A 21,582-nucleotide genomic window follows, 5' to 3' on the forward strand; every position below is an offset into this window, starting at 1 on the left:
CTACTTCACCTGTTGATTTATACTTAATCTTGTATATTCATTTGCAACCAATTGGTTTCTTCCCTTTTGGCAAGCTTACAATCTCCCATGTGTTATTCTCTTGTAGTGCATTGATCTCTTACTGCATTGCTTCAATCCAATCTGGATCTTGAGCTGCTTCAGCATAAGACTAAGGTTCTGTAACAGATGAGAAGGCTGATAGAAAAGCATTGTATTTTGGTAAGATTTTGTCATATGAGATGGAGTCTGAGATTGGATAAGTGGTATTGTTATGTAGACTAAGAGATATGAAGTCTTTTCTCCATATAGGTGGCTTTGAAGTTCTTATTGACTTTCTAGTGAGTTCAACTCTTGGTTTTGATCTTGACATAGGCTGAGTGAGCAATGGTTGAGTTGTTAGTGCTATAGTGGCTATATCAGAGGTTGTGTATTTATATTGATCTGAGGTTGTATAATGGATTATTTTTCTGGATTGGTTTGAGCCGGAGGCAATGATAGACTGATAGCTGATGGTAGTTGTGCTATCTCATTGTTTTCATTCACTCTCCTGTCAGAAGACTCTTATAGTCCCAGATTTGGTAGGTTGTGCTCATCTGCTGAAGCCATCTCAGCCATAGTGTTGGTGAAAATTGGAATATCAGTAGTACTCTATTTGAATGAAAAATCATCTTCCCTGAAACTAACATCCCTATTGACAAAAAAATATTTGTTATTGAGATCATATAAAGTATAACCTTTTTGTACCTTTGAATATCCCATCAGTACATCAGTCATTGTCCTTGGTTGTAGTTTATCAGTTTCAGTAAAGTTCTTGGCATAGCATAGGCATCCTATTACTCTTAGGTAATTGAGTAAAGGTTTTCTGTTATACATCTTTTCATATGGAGATAATTTAATCACAGATGAAGGCAACCTATTAATCAAATACATAGCAGTTTAAACACAATGTCCCCAAAATTTTAGAGGAATATTTGCCTTAAACCTGACTGCTCTTGTTATTTCTAGAATGTGTCTATGTTTTCTTTTTGCTATAACATTTTGTATGAGGTGTATAGGCACATAACCTTTGATGTATTATACCTAATTGTTTGAATATATTGTTACATACATCATTTAGGAACTCAGTACCATTGTCAGATCTAACAACTTTAACTATGACATTAAACTGAGTTTGAACATATTTTTAGGAAGAATGGAATAACAGTACTGGCATCTGATTTTAGTTTTAACAAATAAACCTATGTCATTCTAGTGAAATTATCTACTATGGTTAGAAAATATTTGTTTTCATCAAAAGTTTGAACTTTGTAAGGTCCCCATACATCCATATGAATAAGATTAAATTTAGCAGAACTTTTACTTGAGTCGGTAGGGAAAGGTGGTCTACATTGTTTAGCACATGGACATATACTACACTTTTTAATAGTTTCTGCTATAACCTGATTATTAGCAGGTAGTATTTTATTTAAGGTAGTACTAGATACATGGCCAAATCTCATATGCCACATTTTTATTTCATCTTCACTAACAGTAGTAACTTGATGCACTTTTAGAATGGTTTCTCCAAGTTTTTATGTAGACTTGTTTAATAGCAGGTATAAGCCTTCACTCTCCTTACCAATCTCCTTCACCTTGCCGCTGCAAAGATCCTGAAACCCATAAAAGTTAGGATAAAAGGCAGTTACACAGTTTAATTATTTTGTTACCTGTGAGACTGACATAAGTTTATACTTGAACTGAGGCAGTAGAAATACATTAATTAGAGTACTGTTATCAGAAATTGTGCTAGAGCCAATGTGTGTTACTTGTGATACATCACCATTTGGTAATTGCACATTTTTTGAATTTGTACTTTTTAATAGAGATGCTTTGTTTAGCATGCTTATATCAGATACCATATGGTTTGTGGCACCAGTGTCAATAAGCTAATCTCTAAGGATTTTTGACACTGGCATTGCCTTACTGCTGCTAATACCTGCTTCTTACCTGGTACATTGGCTTAGGAAGCAGTATGAGAATTTGCACTTTGCAGCTGACTTTGATTAAGTAGTTGCACAATTTGTTCATATTGAGACTGAGTGAAAGCACATGCTCCAGTCTGGGTTATCTGTTCTGGGAGCTGATTCATTTGAGCCATTTGTGCAGGTGTCTCTGTATAGTGTACTCTGTTGGCTTTATTGTTCCCTTGATTATCAAGTTGTGTCAGCTGATCACTGGCTTCTTCTGAGAACACATTGTAAGCAGCAGATGAACCACCTGGTCCTCCTTTTCTTTTAAAATTTGATTCTTGAGGATATCTTTTCAGCTTATAACAATTTTCTCTGGTGTGAAATCTTATCTTGCAGTAATCACAATACAAGTTATTGGTTTTTCTTAACTTCTGACCTTGATATACTGTCTTAGAGTACATTGCAGTAGAATCAAGAGTAGGCATAGTACCTAATAGACCAACTGAGCTGGAGACTGTTCCCAAAGTCTTTTGTGACTCATCACTGATTATTAAGCATATGCTTGGTTTATTCAGAAATATCTGACTCCTAGCTTGTAGATAGTGATCATTCAACCCCATTAGAAACTGATATAATTTATGTCTTTGAAGATAAGCTACAAACTCCCTTAACTTATCATATTTGTAGCCCGGTAATGGCACTAGTGCCTCTAATTCAACCCAAAGCTCTTTCAGCTTTGTGAAGTAAGTTGCCACAGACGTTGTTCCTTGAGTTAGTCTTACAATTTCTTGATGTAGGCTAAATGATCTTGATCCATCCACCTTATTGAATCTTTCTTTCATATCTTCCCAAACATCTTGAACACTATCTGCATAACCATTCCCCGTAACAAATTACTAGACACAATGTTCATTATCTAAGATTGGACTATAGCATTACACCTCTCCCACTTGTACCAAAATTCTTCTCTAAAATTTTCTTACTTCCAAGAGCCATCAACAAATCCCAACTTGTTTCTTTCTAGCAGGGCTATTCTCATATATTTACTCCATAAAGAATAATTCTCTAAACCAGTTAATTGTAAGGAGATGAGAGAAATGCCACTTACATTAGTCGAGTGTAGATATAGAGGATGATTATAATCCGTGACAGGTGCAGATTGAGTTCCATTTACATCAACTTGAACAATAGATGGTGAAGTACCAATCGTGGTTCTCAGATTCTCAGAATTATTGATTGTCATATCTTCAGACAATTGCAATTAACCATCAAAGCTTGTTTCAATTCAAATTGCCAGAATACAGATTCTCAGACTTCTTCAAGATTTGAAGAAAGATTTTTGACAGATTTAAATTGACAAGAACAAGAACTTTTAATTTGCGGAAGTGATTGGATTCTACTGCTCTGATACCATGTAGAAATTTAAATGTACATCATAAGAACAATATGATTAGAAGCAATTAACAAGAAGAGATGAAGATCACAGATAGAAAAATTCATTAGTTTGAGGAGACGAAGAGAAGGAGAAGAGAGAGTATGAAGAACAGAGAAGAGAATGAACTAAGAGAAGAATTTTCTTCATTGATTGATTTCTGTATACATCTACACATTTATATAGAAGCAGATCATCCCCTGTTTCTCTAAGAATAAAATCTCTACAAGTCATAACCATATAACTGACTCGTAACTAACTTAACTAACTTTTAACCAACTGTAACTAACTTTTTGAACCTATGAGCTGAGCTACTAGACTAATTATTTTCCTTCACATTCTTGTCATTATATTCAATAAAACTAATTAACACAGAATTTTTATTGAAACCTTGCGTTTGATTGGGAAGAGGTGATGTTTTATATTATCTTCACCAACCCATAAATTATACAATAAAGTTTGAGGAATATATTGTCCCCATTTCTTGAGGGGGAAAAAAAGATCAAATATTGCAACTGATTATTAATTAATAAGTATTTCATAATTATGACATAAATTTTTATGGAACAAAGAGAAATTTAGCTTTGTCTTCCGAAAAGGAAACGATAAGAGATAAATCACATACGTAGTTATTTTTAAACATTACAAAAGCTTGAAAAATGTGCTTCTTATATTTTCTTATTACAACTACCAAAATATTATTACTGTTACGCGGCGCCTTCCTGATGTTCCTTGGAAGGGCGACGTAAGGCTAAGCAACCGATGTCAGTGTGGTTGCTATGCGCCAACTGGGGTCCTCGCCGTACGCTAGACTAGATTGTCAATGCCGTACGGGAAAACCAAATGTCGTAAGCAATTGAGCAGCGAAAAATGAGCAATTGATGATGAAAGCTGATGATTGTATTGATGATGATGAAAGCTATTACAAGATGCAATGCGGTGTCGGGGGGAGAGACACCAGTACAGAGAATTGTTTGAATGCTTGAATGTTTGAATGCTTTGGTCCCCCTTAATAATGCTTAAAAAAATAAACCAAAGTTACATGAGTTGACCTAAGAAAGCTGTAGAAGCACACTGAAAATAAATGAAGTAAAACTACTCTATAATTACAATGAAAAGGACTTAGTCTTCTATGGAAGCAAGTCCGATGGCAGCAACTTTGTCTTGAGCAGCAGGGTCTGCGCGCGCATTGCTGTGGGCACGCGCGGCACTATTTGGATCTGCCAGCGGCGGGGTGCTGGCGCTTGGCATTGGGTCTGCGCGCGGGGCACTATTTGGGAGTGCGGCGCTGATGGCAACATGATGATTTGGGCGCGCGGCATTGTCGGTGCGCGCGGCGCTGATGGCATTGGCCAGCCGCTGGGCGCTGGCATTGATTATCGGTGGGGCGACAGAGGCGCATGCTCGCTTGTCACTTGGCGCTGCCAAGACCACGGGGCCGACCGTGGCGCTAGGCGTTGGGAGGCTTGCCGGAATGCCACGGGGCGCGTCCAAGGGGTCATGGGTCGATGATGGAAAGCAGCCCATGACATTCTCCCCCACCTGAGTTGGCGACGTCCTCGGAGCCTTACCTGCAGGATGATGATGATTGGTCAGGCTCTTGATGGCTGGGAGGTCTGTTCCCCTCGGTGTTGTGAGATGTCTTTCTGAATGATCTTCCATGCATTTCTGAAATGGCCTGAGGCGGCTGACATGGAAGACTGGATGAATTTTCCACCAGGCTGGTGTGTTCAGCTTGTATGTGGATTTCCCGATGTGCCTTTCAATGGAAAAAGGCCCGATGTAGTTTTGCAATAGGCGAGGATCTTGGGTCCTCTTTGCAAACAAGTTCCGTCTCGGGGTTCTTACCATCACTTTGTCCCCTGCTTGATGTTGGGCAAAATGACGGTTTTGTTTGGCATGCCTCGTTGCCCTGTCTTGGGCCCTGACAAGATAGCTCCGCACTATCCTCAAAGTTTGTTCCCATTCTGTAGAGAAACTGGCAGCTCGATGAGATGATGGTATGTTAGGTGCATTCACATTATGTGGGAGTAGCGGTTGCTGTCCGGTAACAATTTCAAAAGCGCTTTTGTTTGTATGGGCGCACCTTTGTGAATTGAAACACAGCTGAGCAGCATCCAGATGCTTCACCCAATGTGTTTGTGACCCGGTAGCAAATTGGAGGAAATATTCCTCCAGCATGTCATTGAACCGGTCTGTTTGATCATGTGTTTGCTGATGATGATGGCTTGAGTTGTAACTCAGTTTGGATCCGAGGCAACTGAAGAGTTGGGTCTAAAACTTGCTAGTGAAGCGAGGGTCGCAGTCACTGATGATGTTGCTGGGCATACCCCAATGTTTGACAACATGGGAGAAGAAGAGTCGAGCTGTTTCTTCTGCCGACATGTTCTGTGGGGCTGCAATGAAGGTAGCATACTTGGAAAACAGGTCTACTACCACCATGATGGTTGCATGATTTCCGACCTTGGGCAATCCTGTGATGAAATTCAGGGAAATGCTTTCCCAAGGTCTCTGTGGGACAGGTAGTGGCTCAAAGAGTCCCGCTTGTGCTGAGTGATCTGACTTGTCCTTTTGGAATGCTTGAAAAGTCTTCACACAATGAGGGGCGCCATGAGCTGTTGGACCCCGATGATGTGATGCCTGTTTGATGATGTTGAGGGCAACCGGAACCGTGGGTTTAGGTCTGTTGGTTCCCTCCTTAAACTGCATGGCCGTGATGTTTCCAGCGGCCATCTTCCTGGATATGCACGGTATGGTGTGGGGTTTGGCCCCGTTGTCTCCCATCATTAGGAGCATGTTAGTGTATGGTACCGGGATGGTGTTGGTCTGCCTGAGGAATTCCAATCCCACTATCAGTTCGAAGTCATCGATGATAGCTATGCGTAGGTCGAATATTCCCTTGTATGGGCCAAGTTGGATTGGCGCTTCTTTGGCTATTCCACTCACTTTCTGAGATGGAGAGTTGATAGCCTTGACACGACCCTTGCATTTTTGCACTGCTAGACCGAGGCGTTGCATCTGAGTTGAGGCCAGGTAGTTGTGGCTAGCACCCGTGTCTATCAATGCCCGAATAGGTCTGCCGTTTACTTTCATGTCAACGAACATTAGGGTCCTCTTTTGTGATGGGGGAGGCCTCTCGTCCGCCTTTCCTTTCCCTTTCTTGTCGATTGGGAATGCCTTCTTCTTGGGGTTGCCAGTACTAGTTCCCGCCAAGGTATCATGAATGGAGCCGACAAATGCGTTGAAGGCACCTACTTGATCGGCGCCGTCTGAGTCGTCGGTATCTGTCTCGTCATCGTCAACAGTTTGTTGAGCATTGACTTGTGTATTGGGGCATTGATTGTTCCAATGTTCCTCGCCGCAATGACGGCATTCTGATGGGGGCTTTCTCCCCTGATTGTTGTTGACTGATGCAGTAGTGTTACTGCTTGAGGAAGGAGTCTTGGATTTGGATGCACCTCGATCTCCTCCGTTTCTGTTGGGGCCACCGTTGCTAGGTTGGCTCCCGTTGTATCCCCCTCGGACAGGCGGCTGGGGCCTATCCTTCTGAGTTTCCAACTGATAATCCCCAAGGCACTCAGCAGCTTGAATGGCCTTGGGTAGGGTATCTACCCGTTGTCTTTGCAGTTCCATACGAGCATGAGGTTTCAAACCTTCTATGAATGCGAACAGTTTGTCTTTGTCACCCATATCCCGTATGTTTAGCATGAGTGCGGAAAATTCACGCACGTAGTCCCACACCGACCTGGTGTGGCGGAGTTCACGCAACTTTCTTCGTGCATTGTATTCCACATTTTCGGGGAAGAACTGCAGGCGTATGGCGGCCTTCAGTTCTGCCCATGTCTGGAGAGTATCTTCACCGGCCCTGATGGCTTCGTATTTGACTCGCCACCAGAGTTTTGCATCGCCTTGAAGATACATGGCAGCAGTTGCTACGTTTTTGGATTCTTCCAAATGTCCAACGGCATCAAAGTATTGTTCGATGTCGAAGATGAAGTTTTCCACTTCTTTAGCATCCCGGGCTCCGTTGTATGGCTTGGGCTCCGGAATTTTCAGCTTTTGTGGAATGGGGCCAATGTTCATGGCACCCCTGATGTGGTTTTCGCCTCCTTTGAGCAGGCTTTGAAGGGCAGCATTGACAACATTGAGCTGGCCTGTCAAGTTGTCTATGGTTTGCTGCATGACTGTCAGTCTGTCTGCCTCTAGTTCCCGATGGGCTAAATCCTCGGCACGCTCCTATTGGAGGTCCTCGAATTGGCCATGAATTTTGGTTGCATCGACGGCAGCCGTTTGCCGGTCTTCCTCAGAGTCTTGACTGATGTTTGCTATGTTATTTTCGGCCTGCCGCATTCTGCGGTCAAGGTCGTCCAATCTTTGCACTAGGCTGGTTTTTAGATCAGGCAACGTATCCACGATGGGCCGTAATGCGTCAACCGTCTCTTCTAGGGTCGTGATGCGATCCCCGTGATTCACCATGGTCAGAAATGGTGATGATGATGCCAATGAGTTCCCTCGTCCGATGTCGAGCCTAGGCTCTGATACCAACTGTTACGCGGCGCCTTCCTGATGTTCCTTGGAAGGGCGACGTAAGGCTAAGCAACCGATGTCAGTGCGGTTGCTATGCGCCAACTGAGGTCCTCGCCGTACGCTAGACTAGATTGTCAGTGCCGTATGGAAAAATCAAATGTCGTAAGCAATTGAGCAGCGGAAAATGAGCAACTGATGATGAAAGCTGATGATTGTATTGATGATGATGATGAAAGCTATTACAAGATGCAATGCGGTGTCAGGGGGGAGAGACACCAGTACAGAGAATTGTTTGAATGCTTGAATGTTTGAATGCTTTGGTCCCCCTTAATAATGCTTAAAAAAAATAAACCAAAGTTACATGAGTTGACCTAAGAAAGCTGTAGAAGCACACTAAAAATAAATAAAGTAAAACTACTCTATAATTACAATGAAAAGGACTTAGTCTTCTATGGAAGCAAGTCCGATGGCAGTAACTTTGTCTTGAGCAGCAGGGTCTGCGCGCGCATTGCTGTGGGCATGCGCGGCACTATTTGGATCTGCCAGCGGCGGGGCGCTGGCGCTTGGCATTGGGTCTGCGCGCGGGCACTGTCTGGGAGTGCGGCGCTGATGGCAACATGATAATTTGGGCGCGCGGCATTGTCGGTGCGCGCGGCGCTGATGGCATTGGCCAGCCGCTGGGCGCTGGCATTGATTATCGGTAGGGCGACAGAGGCGCATGCTCGCTTGTCACTTGGCGCTGCCGAGATCACGGGGCCGACCGTGGCGCTAGGCGTTGGGAGGCTTGCCGGGACGCCACGGGGCGCGTCCAAGGGGTCATGGGTCGATGATGGAAAGCAGCCCATGACATTACTCATAAAACACAGAAGCCAAACGTAGGGTGATTACAACTTCCACAGGTTTTGCCTTAGGCATGGTAATAACTTGACCTTCAGTCATATCCACTGGCAAATTTGATGGTGTTCCGAAGTCAAACCCTTGAATTAAACGAGCAACTCCAACTATGAGATGAGCCACTTGCATCGCAAAACTAATTCCAGGAAAAGATCGTCTTTCATAACCAAACGGAATGAACTCAAAATGCTGACCACGAGCATCCACATTTGAATGTTCATTCAAGAATCTCTCTGGCATGAATTTTTCGGGCTCTGACCAAATTTTAGAATCGCGATGTACAATCTTCCACAGCTTCATGTGGGACTAACAAAGGTGATGGTAGATATAAACGCAACGCTTCTATAATAATAGATAGCTTGGAGATAAACAAGTTCTTTGATATCGGATTCGTCTACCCATCTCTCCAATTACCAACTTTGTTGTCTATCTCTTCTTGGGCATGTTTCATGACGTGAGGATTGTTCAAGAGTAAGGACATGAGCCATATTAGGTGAACAGCGGTTGTGTCCGAACCATCCAACATCATACTCTACAAGATTTGTGGTAGTATAGTTTGAAATATGTGAACCGTCTCGTATAAAAGTTTAAACAACCCTTTCTTTAATTATTAATATATTCTAACCTTTTGCTAACTTAAGATATAGGAGTTGACTTATATATACTAACAATGCAAAAATATTTACATTGTCTGTGTATTTTAATATATTTTAGCAAGTTACCTTTTTTAAGATTATTAATCCCACTTATTATAGCTAGTTATATGAAGTTATTGTTTAAGTGGCCTAATAATATAAAATTATATTTACATGATCGGTGTATAGAAGTATAGCTCTAGATAAAAGATACAGTAAGTACTCCCGCGTCTCATTTTATGTGGCAAACTTTTCTTTTTAGCCCGTTCCATCAATAATGACACATTTCTATATTAGAAACAATTTCAATTTTAAACTTCATAATTATTTTACTCTTAATATTATAAGTTATATCCAAATAAAGTTTGAGACTTGTTTTAAACTACTCCTACGTCTTTTTTTTTAAAAAAACTCCTTAAACTCCGTTAAAGTTATACATTGTCACATAAAATGAGACGAATAGGGTAACATGCTAACAAGTTAAAACTACACAAATAATGCAAATGAATTTTACACTATGAGTGTACTGAAAGACATACCAATACTGTCGCTTTAATAACTGTATCCCGTGTATAACTGTAGGCTTTAAATTCATCAGACTGTCGCTGAAAGCATGAATGAAAACATTATTTACCTTCAACATTTCTCCATATGCTCACTTAGCCAACTTTGAAGATTATCATTCAAGTTCTTGTAAATTTGCTTCATAGTCTTAATATGCCCTTGAAAATCCACATATTTGAAAATTCGGAACGGAATTGCATCATATATAATAAATTGCCCCGCAAGATACATTATCTTAGCAAAAGCCCTTCTAAAACATTGTACTTCTTTATCTTTCTCTAAAGATCCATATCTTTTTCCAGAAATCATCTTCACAATTATATTCAAAGTTAAGTTTTCAAACCATTTACTAATATTAATCACATTTGAAGAAGCGTGACCAATTTTATATAAGTCTTTGATGATAGTTTCCTCCTCGGAAATTCGGACATGTTTTACTTTCTCAAGTCTAGCACTAGAAAGAACTTGTCGTAATACAAGTTTTTGCATTTAAATATAATACGGACCATAATTATAGCAAAAGAAAATCTTGCATAATTATAACCATAATGTTCAGCTGCTAAACTAATTGGTCTAGCAGCAAGTTCTTTATCATGAATTTTGAAGCATTCTTTAGCTGCTTCCCAATTATTCACCACACAATAACGAAACATCCCGAGTTTAATAGTTAAAATTGGACCATATTGATCACACAATGCTCCAAAAGTACGAGCAAGAGGGACGTTTTCGCCATCGCCAAAACCACGGAGATGGCCTATAATTGGCCATGATCCTGGGATTTCTGGAGGTAGCTTTGGACTTCTCCAATTTCTTGTCCATAGAATTATTGATACAGTAAAAACTAGAAGAGGTGCAACTATTTGTAGATCAAATAAGGGAAAATAATCATACATTTCCTCTAAAAGGGAAGGAGAAAGGAAGAAAGAAAAAGAATGAATAATATCTAAGTCAAGCTTTTTTATCAAGCCAGTTTGCTCTGTTAGTGTATAATGTCATGAAATCTATTTATAGGGAATTACTACTCCAACCTCTATAGGGGTGGTTTAGTTCATGAACAAGTTACAAGGACAATAATACTAAGATTATAATATAGAGATTAGTAATGTAGGGATCGTAATTGGAATATTGGTAATGCAGGGTTTAGTAATGCATGTAAATTTGTGATGCCAAGATTATTATGTAATTTATTTAACTTTTTTTTCTTTTAGAAGAAGTTGTTCAATGCATGATGGTTATTTTTGGCCATTTTAGCTATTCTAACTCCACTTTTTATCTCTCATAAAATACTACGTAAATTCTACTACATAACTTGTATTATATATGCGGACAACAAAAATCAAGAGCAAATACATTACGAACGCTGGAGTTTATGCAAGTAACCAAAATGCTGACAAATATTGTATTGCTAATGCTAGATTTTATGTAGATCTTGTAGTAAATTGTACCTGCAACAAAAGGACCCCTTTTATTTTTAAATATGATAGGTCAAAATTTTTAAACAAAATGATTGAACACATGATTGCAAATGTCCATGCTGCTCACACTTTTTTCTATATATTAGCCTATCTATTCTCTGTACATTGGCCAACAAAGAGGTAAGAAAGCAGCCATATGCGAATAGTCTTGTTTTATCACATGCTATATTTGATGTAATCACAATAGTGTTTTTGTCTCAATTTACTTGTTTTATTTTGTTCTTAATTTATATTATCACTCCTTTGAAAGAAATTATCCAATGCTGCAAATTGAGATGAATTCAGTACTTGTAGACATCAACTATAAATCTTGTTATATGAGCGCAAAAATAAGATGTGAAACTTAGCGAATAGATTCAATCCAACTAGACTACTGGAAATTGGACCAATGGCAACGATTCTTTATGCAACGGTTATACAACCGTTGCCATAAATGATGTACAGCAACGCTTTCAACCGTTGCCAAAGAGTTTTGAGGCGATACTCTGTTGTAATAAAACCGTTACCATTGTACTGTAACCGTTGCCTTAGAAGTTCCTATAGCAACAGTTTTCGTAACTGTTGCAACATTGTTACCTATTGGCACGGTATTTGTAAAAATATATCAATTGGAACGGTTATTATTTCCTCCCTTTATTTTGCTAAACCCACCAAAAAAATTTAATATTCATTTTACTTTTTTTCTTAGAAACACCATCACATGACCAAACCTTTTCCCCACGTCCAACCTAAACCCATTTCCATAACCCACCTTATCAAACGAGCTAATAATCCCATTTCACTATCAAACCTACACCATTTCCTCACTTGTCCATAACCCTAATACGCTAAATTGCTGTCTCCTGGCGACTTCAACAGTAGAAATTGTTGTCCCAAAAGGCACTTTGTGGAAAGTCGCTTTAAAAACAAGCTGTATGCTTTACTTTTCTAATTTGGATATTTTGGGGGTTTCCATTCCTTATTTAATCAATTCTTTTTTCTTTATTCTTTTGGGTGTGGGTAGGGTATATCTTGCTTTCTATTGATGATTCAAACCTAAATTGTTAGATTTTTTCATTACGGTATTGTTAGTGCGGGTCTAAATTTATTTCTTTTGGTATTTATGGTGAAATTGTTTAATCTAGATAAAATTTCTCTATAAATTGATATTAGATTTCCTGTTGCATGTACTATTAAGTTGGGTAGTGTGGGTCTAAACTTGCTTTTTTGGTATCTATGGAAACATTATTTTCCCTGAAATAAGTTGCTTTAGAAATTGATGTTTAATCTCATGTTGTGTGAGCTTAAGTTGGGTTGTATGAGTTATTGAGTATCTGCTTTAGTTTTATTGGACTAGAACTTGTATTTGTCACGATCCAAACCGATGGGCCGCGACGGGCACCCGATGCCTTACTCAACCGAGTACCAATGTACCGTATCTTTCATATCGTACTATCATTGGCAAATGGGCCAAACGGGCCATCGTGGGATAACTAGAATAAACATAGAACGACCCAGCCTGATATTGAAACCATACGTGACATACGGGCCTATAAGGCCAACATGATCATTTGTAAACTCAAAACATAGGCTGACAAGGCCATACGAGTATCCGTACATGACATCTGTCTACAAGCCTTTAAGAATACATAATTGTCATAAAGGTCGGGAAAGAGCCCCGTCATACCAAACAATACACATCTAAATTATACTGACCAACCAAGCAACTCTGAAGCAAATGGAGTACACCAACATCTTCCCTTGAGCTGGTCGCCTACTTGGAGGACTCTCGACCTGTCTATTTAGACCTGCGGGCATGAAACGCAGTGTCCCCGGACAAAAGGGACGTCAGTACAAATAATGTACCGAGTATGTAAGGAATGAAAATCAGTAAATAATAGACATGAGAGAAACATGGAGTAAACGACTCGACATGTACGTCTGCATAGCTCTGTGAATCATTTCATTTTTATAATGTCATGCATATGCGTATAAATGTCATACCATGCATAGGTATATGTGTTCATAACATCATCAAGCCTCTGAGGGCATCCCATCATATCATTTCGGCCATTGTGGGCAAATCATCAATGTATACCAGCTAATCAGGTGGTGGTGCGTATATAACGCTGTAACATTTTCCCATATCCCATATACATATATATACATATACGCGCGTATATAACGTCATCTGGTCATGGGTTGATGTACATGTATAAATGCATGAAATGCATAAGAAATACGTTAATAAGATTTTCTCAGATTGTTATAAAAATAATATGCTTGTCGGATAAATTTTATCAAATACGTATTTTTCTGAGACCCATGAATAGAAGATATATAATAATTCACATGGGGAAATCAAGAATATAGACACCCATAATATTTCTATGAATAGAGTCATTTATGGAAATTGTGCATTTGCTCGTTTCGTTCGTGTCGTATAGATCATGCCAAAAAGAGAGAATGAATAGCCTTAACATACCTGAGGCGATTCTCTTGACAATCCCTCTAACACACGTCAATTGCGACAACACGTAACGACGGAGCGAAATAGGAAAAAAAAATCCGTATAATATTCTTGAAAAAGATTGCATATTTTTAAAACCATGGGTTAACTCAATTAACATGCCTTTGTATCCTCAAACTCAAAAATAAAGAATATATTCTTTTTGAAAAGTCACGAATCTTTTCAATTAAATGTAACTGCAGCTATCTAACATCAGAGACCCAGTATTAGTGTTAGAGTTATAAGTGTAACCTTCAAAACAAAAACCTGCTAGGAGCTTTGAAAACGTCTTAGATCCTAAAAATCTGAGGTACTAAGGAAGGACATGTGGGCTGAGGGATGAAAACTCAAAGTAGAATGAACAGACTACACCTTTCACTAGAAAACTACATCTCATGAGAAAGACTTCTTCATCAACAAGGATGGAACACGTCTTTTGTTTAAATTCTTCATAAGAAACAGATTTCTCATTGAATAGTTAACTAACAATAAGAATTTCTTTTACTAAACAGATACATAGCTAGAAAAGAAACAAACTGTCTGAAAAGAAGATGAAAGGCCATCGACTACATGCAAGAAAGGAATCTAAAGGGCTGCACCATCTTTGGCCCTTTATGATTATATTCTTAACCAAATGAGATAAAGGCATCTTTAAATGTTGCCACCTTGCAAAAATAATTTAAGAGTCACTTAATGCAGTTTTATGTTTTATGTGGCTGCCACGTTTTGTGTCCAATCTTTATCCAAAGACTTCAATTAATTAACCACTAATTATTAATTAACTAGGTAATGTCCCATTACCCAATAATTAACTAATTACCCATATAATTAAGAATTATTTTCACTTACTTAAAATACTACTCACTTCTCACATATCTTATACATCCTACTATCATGGTCATGTAGTACCTTGTATGACACTAGTCCATAAATACCGGTATTTTAGCTCGGGCCATATTTTATCCCAACATGTCAAACTTTGACGAAACTCGCTTTCTTCGATTCGCTTATCCTTTCACCTTCACGAATTTACTTATCACTTGTTTGAAATAGCATAATACTTGTAACCTCAAAATAATCTCATTCCCGAGCTTGCATCAATTTACTTATGGCGTACTTTCACGTACGAAAATATGGGATGTAACATTATTTCCCCTTTGGAACATTCATCCTCGAATGTTGACTGATGCACTTATCATTTTTGTAACCTATACCTTCCGAATACTTTAGTAGTCTTCTTACCATCTTGGCAATTGTTCTGTGAATAAATTCAAGTCCTTTAATGTTTCTTCCTTACCGTTCATCTTAAGAATGATTGCCTAATCTCATCTCATACTTTGTACTTTTATCCATCGATTGTTGATTCACCTCAATGTTAATCTACAATATACCACTGATAACTTGAAACTTTTTACGTCATACCTTGCCACTAGGGCTTACGTTGCATCGAGGAATATCTGAAATGATTAGACTGGTCCATCTGGGGCAATACCAAGCTTTCATAACCGTATTTCATAGCATCCCAATGTGATTCATCTTACGTGGGTATTTTAATCCTATACAATTCACGAGATCCCCTTCCTTTATTTTTGTTCTTCAAATCCTTTCTCAAGCGAAGGCCCAAACATCATCATTTATTTATCACAATCACACCCTTATTCTGCTACCAAGGCAACATTCCATCTCTTCTAAATGCTACTAGTCTTAGACTCCTTTGATTTCATTCAGGCTATACTGAGCTTTTTATACTTAGAGAAACCATCAGCTCTTCTTGTTTTCATGGGCTTAATCCTGAGGACTTATCCATTTTCGTTACCTTCTTACTCGCCTTTCTTTATACTTGCTCATGTCTTGTAAACCTTTGTCGCTCTACCATACTTAGCTTGCGATCAATTTCCTTATGCTTTTCTGGAACATCAAGTGAGACATTACATCGTCTCTAACTCTTCTTTACTCTCTTAATTAAAAATTTCGGTACTTAGAAACCATAGGCTGGAAGGTATGCTACTGACGACGCTGCTATCATTCCTGGATACTGAATCCCCACGCTTCTAGCCTTTTATCCGCATTATGGACTACTCACAACCTTCTGCATTTGAGTATCTCGTACGTTTTTCACCTTTACCTTACCTTAAAATCTCGCATTACATTTTCTATTTCTTTCATGACCTCCCTTCCATATAGGTATGATTCACATCCACAACTTGAAGCTCTATTATAATACTTGCACCTTTGGTGCATACATAATCCGGTGAGAGATTCATACCGACTTCTTATAAGGTTGGTACTTCTTCTAGCCAGCTTCCTTATAGAGCTATTATAGAATATGGTTGTTGCATTATCTCTCTTGCACCTCTGATATTAAGAGTGATTCTACCATGTTCTCAAGCGCAATTTCTATAATTTTCTAGGTACAATAATCAGACTCTTGATTTACTTCGTTGTTGTAACTCTTTAGTTTTCTCTTCCTTCTGATCAACTTTTATGTAGGCTTAAGCTATCTTCCGATCTGTGGCTCCTGGTATTAGTTATTACTTTAGCCTTCCATGGGTGCTATAGAATATCCATGATGCAATCTTCTAGCCATTTAATCCTTTGTTTATTTTCTGGGCTTAATTCTTTCTTTTAACTTATACCGGAGTCTTCTACAGCTTGTATGATTGTCAACATATATGCCGCATGGATAATACTCCGAAATCTTAGGTACATTCATTATGTAATTATCTCTGGATCATTGGTCGAATAATTCCTTTCATTCCTTCTCAACTTTCTTTAAATGCAAGCAATTGCTTTTCCTAGTCGTTCTGCCTCCTTGTTGCGTGCATACTTAGCTTATTTTAGTGCCCACGCTGATGGAGTGCATACAATGTTGTTGTGAGACTGTTTGTACATGACCATTTCCTCTTTAGGTGACTGTGCTTGGTTAAAACCTTCTTCCTTATTTCCTCTGCTAGTCTTTTATTGTAGTACCTAGGGAGGACCCTCTGATTCTTGCAAGGCTGCGAGCTTATTACATCGTATACTCAACGGAATATTTGATGTTCATAATCACATATAAAATTCCTTAGTTACTTACCTCCATACTTATATGCTTGTACGGTTGCTCCCGAACTGAAGTTTTGACTGTCTTCCCTTAACACTCATACGGTATCTTTAACTACCCCAACTCCTATCCGAATATTTCTCAAGGTCACGATGTCATATCTGCGCGACTGAATTCCCCATGTTGGGGTTCACTCTGTTTATCTTGCACGATCTATTGATTTGTCTATATCCTCTTGTCTAGACACAACTAGGCTCTTCCTGAATCAACTACTAACTACTCATTGGCTCATTCTCATATCAATATTCTGCATAATTTTTCATGCGTCATTTCCTTTATCTTAACTTACATCTCGCACTTGCTCCTTATCTATCAATAACATCTCAGGCAGGAACCCTTACCTCCTCTCCCTGATGTCGTGTTTGCATAATATTCTGGAATCGTAGCGTATCTACAGGACTTGAATAAGTAAAATCTTATCCCTTTCTCATTCTTATCACATTCTTTCTTTACCATTTTCATAGTTACTAGAACCACTTAATTCTGAACTAATGTCATATCACACCATATTCCCATTTTTAGGGGAGCACTAAGATTTAGTGATACAATGATCTATATATAGATGTTTTATCCTCTCATCTTTGGCATCTTTTCACATTATCGATGATCCTTACTTGCCTCGCGGTAATCCTTCAGTACCAAGGATAATGAAATTCCTCACTCGCGAGGGTGACACTTAGTGTAACTGGCACATACAGTCCCTTAAACTTAACTTTACTCACCTTGCCTGCTTTAGGGAAGTGTCTTCCTCAATGACCATTCTATGAATTTCTCATAAATCTTCTTCTATTGTCCACTCTATTATCGCCGGAACGAAATTTGAAATTCTCATGATGCTGACTATTATCCAATAACTCAGTCCCTAATTCATGCTTAGTTTATCTTGTTCACCAACCCATACTGATTTCTATTGTTCTGGAGTCTAACTTTTCCTTCTGGTAGTCGTGTTGGAGTTACGAACTTATTTCTTGAAATAAGGATATGACTTTATGGCCTATACTCTTTTGTTGTTTCAAGGCCTGTTACCTCTCGTCTTTTTCTTCAATTGACTATAGACTCTGTAATACTGTCATCTTTTTGATCCACCGTTGTCATCCATATTGACATCTTACTCATAATGCTTTATTAACTCTCTTCTTATTTCCCTGCTATCATCTCTGTCTATCACCTTATTCTGAAAACTTCAACAAGATATTCTCTTGCTTTTAGCTTCCCTTGCTCCATCTACTGGCTCTTCGGGTTGCCTAACATTCTCTCTCTACTAGGGACGGGAGCCATACTAAGATAATATTTTTCCTTTCCAGGCTTCTAGTGCTTATCTTTGTAGTACTCATATCTAGTTGTACTATTTTAGGGTGCACCATCGAGGTGTCTCACCAGGAGATCCATTACCATATTTGCACTATCCTTCGGAAATGTCAACTAACTCTACCAATCCATCCACTATTTTGGGTTACTCTATCCGCAGCCGGATCCTGATAACTCGTCCTTCTCTTAAACTATGTTTGTTACCTCCCATAGGGCATAACTGAGATCGGTGTGGCCGATTGTACATACATCTGTCACTGTTGAAGGTAACTCAAAATACTTATATCTCCCTCTCTGAATGGTAAATAATGATAATTGTTATTAACTGGGTACTTCGTACCATTCTTCATCTTGCTTCTTTTACTTCTTGAAACTTGTATTTATCTTCTGAATCTCTCATTGTCTTTCACCATAAAGGTGGATAAATATTCTTGCCTTAAGGTTCTTTATCAAGAGGCTTACACGTCTTATTATACACATGATCTGCTGAATACCTCATATTTATCCATCATAAGCATGATGCAAAAATTGAGTTCCTCTGACTCAACTCTTCCACAGCTATATCTCTTACCAACCGTCTTTCTGGATGTAGGCATCGTTGTATTACGAATAAGATAAAGTTTAGGAAATTGAGTTCTTACAACTGAGCTCTACCACACGATCTACAGTAAGAAGAAAGAGTGACAGTCCCAAATGCCCTGTAGCCTCCTGCTTATAAGTATGGTGCACGACACACCCATAAATAAGAATCTACTAGACACGGCTTGTAGACTCCCTAGGACAGTACTGCTCTGATACCACTTTTGTCACGACCCAAATCAATGGGCCGCGACGGGCACCCGGTGCCTTACTCAACAGAGTACCAACGTACCGTATCTTTCATATCGTACTATCATTGGCAAATGGGCCAAACAGGCCATCATGGGCTAACTAGAATAAACATAGAACGACCCAATCTGATATAGAAACTTACATACGTGACATACGGGCCTATAAGGCCAACATGATCATTTACAAACTCAAAACATAGGCCGACAAGGCCATAGAAGTATCCGTACATGACATCTGTCTACAAGCCTCTACGAATACATAATTGTCATTAAGGTCGGGACAGAGCCCCACCATACCAAATAATACACATATAAATTATACTGACCAAACAAGTAACTCCGAAGCAAATGGAGTGTACCAACATCTTCCGCTGAGCTGATCGCCTACTTGGAGGACTCTCGACCTATCTATTGAGACCTGCGGGCATGAAACACAGCGTTCCCGGGCAAAAAGGGACATCAGTACAAATAATGTACCGAGTATGTAAGGAATGAAAATCAGTAAATAATAGACATGAGAGAAACATAGAGTAAAAGACTCGACATGTACGTCTGCATAACTCTGTTAATCATTTCATTTTTATAACATCATGCATATGCGTATAAATGTCATACCATGTATAGGTATATGTATTCATAACATCATCAAGCATCTGAGGGCATCCCATCATATCATTTCGGCCACTGTGGGCAAATCATCAATGTATACCAGCTGATCAGGTGGTGGTGCGTATATAACGCCGTAACCTTTTCCCATATCCCATATACATATACATACATATATATACACGTATATAATGCCATCTGGTCATGAGTCAATGTACATGTATAAATGAATGAAATGCATAAGAAATACGTTAATAAGATTTTCTCAGAATGTCACAAAAATAATATGTTTGTCGGATAAATTTTATCAAATACGTATTTTTCTGAGACCCATGAACAGAAGATATATAATAATTCACATGGGAAAATCAAGTATATAGACACCCCTAATATTTTTATGAATAGAGTCATTTATGAAAATTATGCATTTGCTCGTTTCGTTCGTGTCGTATAGATCATGCCAAAAAGAGAGAAGAGATAGCCTTAACATGCCTGAGCCGATTCTCTTGACAATCCCTCTAACACATGTCAATTGCGACAACACGTAATGACGGAGCAAAATAGGAGGAGAAAATCCGTATGATATTCTTGAAAAAGATTGCATATCTTTAAAACCATGGGTTAACTCAATTAACATGCCTTTGTATCCTCAAACTCAAAAATAAAGAATATATTCTTTTTGAAAAGTCACGAATCTTTTCAATTAAATGTAACTGCAGCTATCTAACATCAGAGACCCAGTAATAGTGCTGGAGTTATAAGTGTAACCTTCAAAAAAAACCTGCTAGGAGCTTTGAAAACGTCTTAGATCCTAAAAATCTGAGGTACTAAGGAAGGACATATGGACTGAGGGATGAAAACTCAGAGTAGAATGAGCAGACTACACCTTTCACTAGAAAACTACATCTCATGAGAAAGACTTCTTCATCAACAAGGATGGAGCACGTCTTTTGTTTAAATTCTTCATAAGAAACAGATTTCTCATTGAATAGTTAACTAACAATAAGAATTTCTTTTACTAAACAGATACATAGCTAGAAAAGAAACAAACTGTCTGAAAAGAAGATGGAAGGCCATCGACTACATGCAAGAAAGTAATCTAAAGGGTTGTACCATCTTTTGTCCTTTATGATTATATTCTTAATCAAATGAGATAAAGGCATCTTTAAATGTTGTCACCTTACAAAAATAATTTAAGAGTCACTTAATGTAGTTTTATGTGGCTGCCACGTTTTGTGTCCAATCTTTATCCACAAACTTTAATTAATCAACCACTAATTATTAATTAACTAGGTAATTTCTCATTATTCAATAATTAACCAATTACCCACATAATTAAAAATTATTTCTACTTACTTAAAATACTACTCACTTCTCACATACCTTGTACATCCTACTATCATGGTCATGTGGTAACTTGTATGACACTAGTCCATAAATACCGGATTTTTTAGCTCGGATCATATTTTATCCCAGCATGTCAAACTTTGACGAAACTCGTTTTCTTCGATTCGCTTACCCTTTCACCTTCACGAATTTACTTATCACTTGTTTGAAATAGTATAAGACTTGTAACTTCAAAATAATCTCATTCCCGAGTTTGCATCAATTTACTTATGGCGTACTTTCACGTACGAAAACATGAGGTGTAACAGTATTAAAGTTGTGAAAGGTATTCACTTTGTGTTAGATGTAAGTTTCTCCAGTAATTTTGTCTTTGTGGGAGTGCCAAGTAAAAACTAGTATATATCAATCAAATTTTATTTACAAT

At 38.6% G+C, this 21,582-nt stretch overlaps 1 long non-coding RNA gene and 1 pseudogene across 1 annotated transcript; both read right to left on the minus strand.

Moving 5' to 3' along the window:
- Window positions 1-8,757: 8,757 nt before the first annotated feature.
- LOC107777052 (nicotine N-demethylase CYP82E3-like) lies at window positions 8,758-10,894 on the minus strand (annotated as a pseudogene).
- Window positions 10,895-12,998: 2,104 nt separating this feature from the next.
- Window positions 12,999-14,564, minus strand: LOC142178525 (uncharacterized). Its single transcript, XR_012706709.1, has 2 exons — window positions 13,460-14,564; window positions 12,999-13,263 (listed from the first exon to the last, which is right to left on the minus strand). It is a non-coding gene; the product is annotated as an uncharacterized LOC142178525 (long non-coding RNA).
- Window positions 14,565-21,582: the final 7,018 nt, after the last annotated feature.

This window comes from Nicotiana tabacum, chromosome 24, assembly GCF_000715075.1.
Source record: "Nicotiana tabacum cultivar K326 chromosome 24, ASM71507v2, whole genome shotgun sequence".
Lineage (NCBI taxonomy): Eukaryota > Viridiplantae > Streptophyta > Magnoliopsida > Solanales > Solanaceae > Nicotiana > Nicotiana tabacum.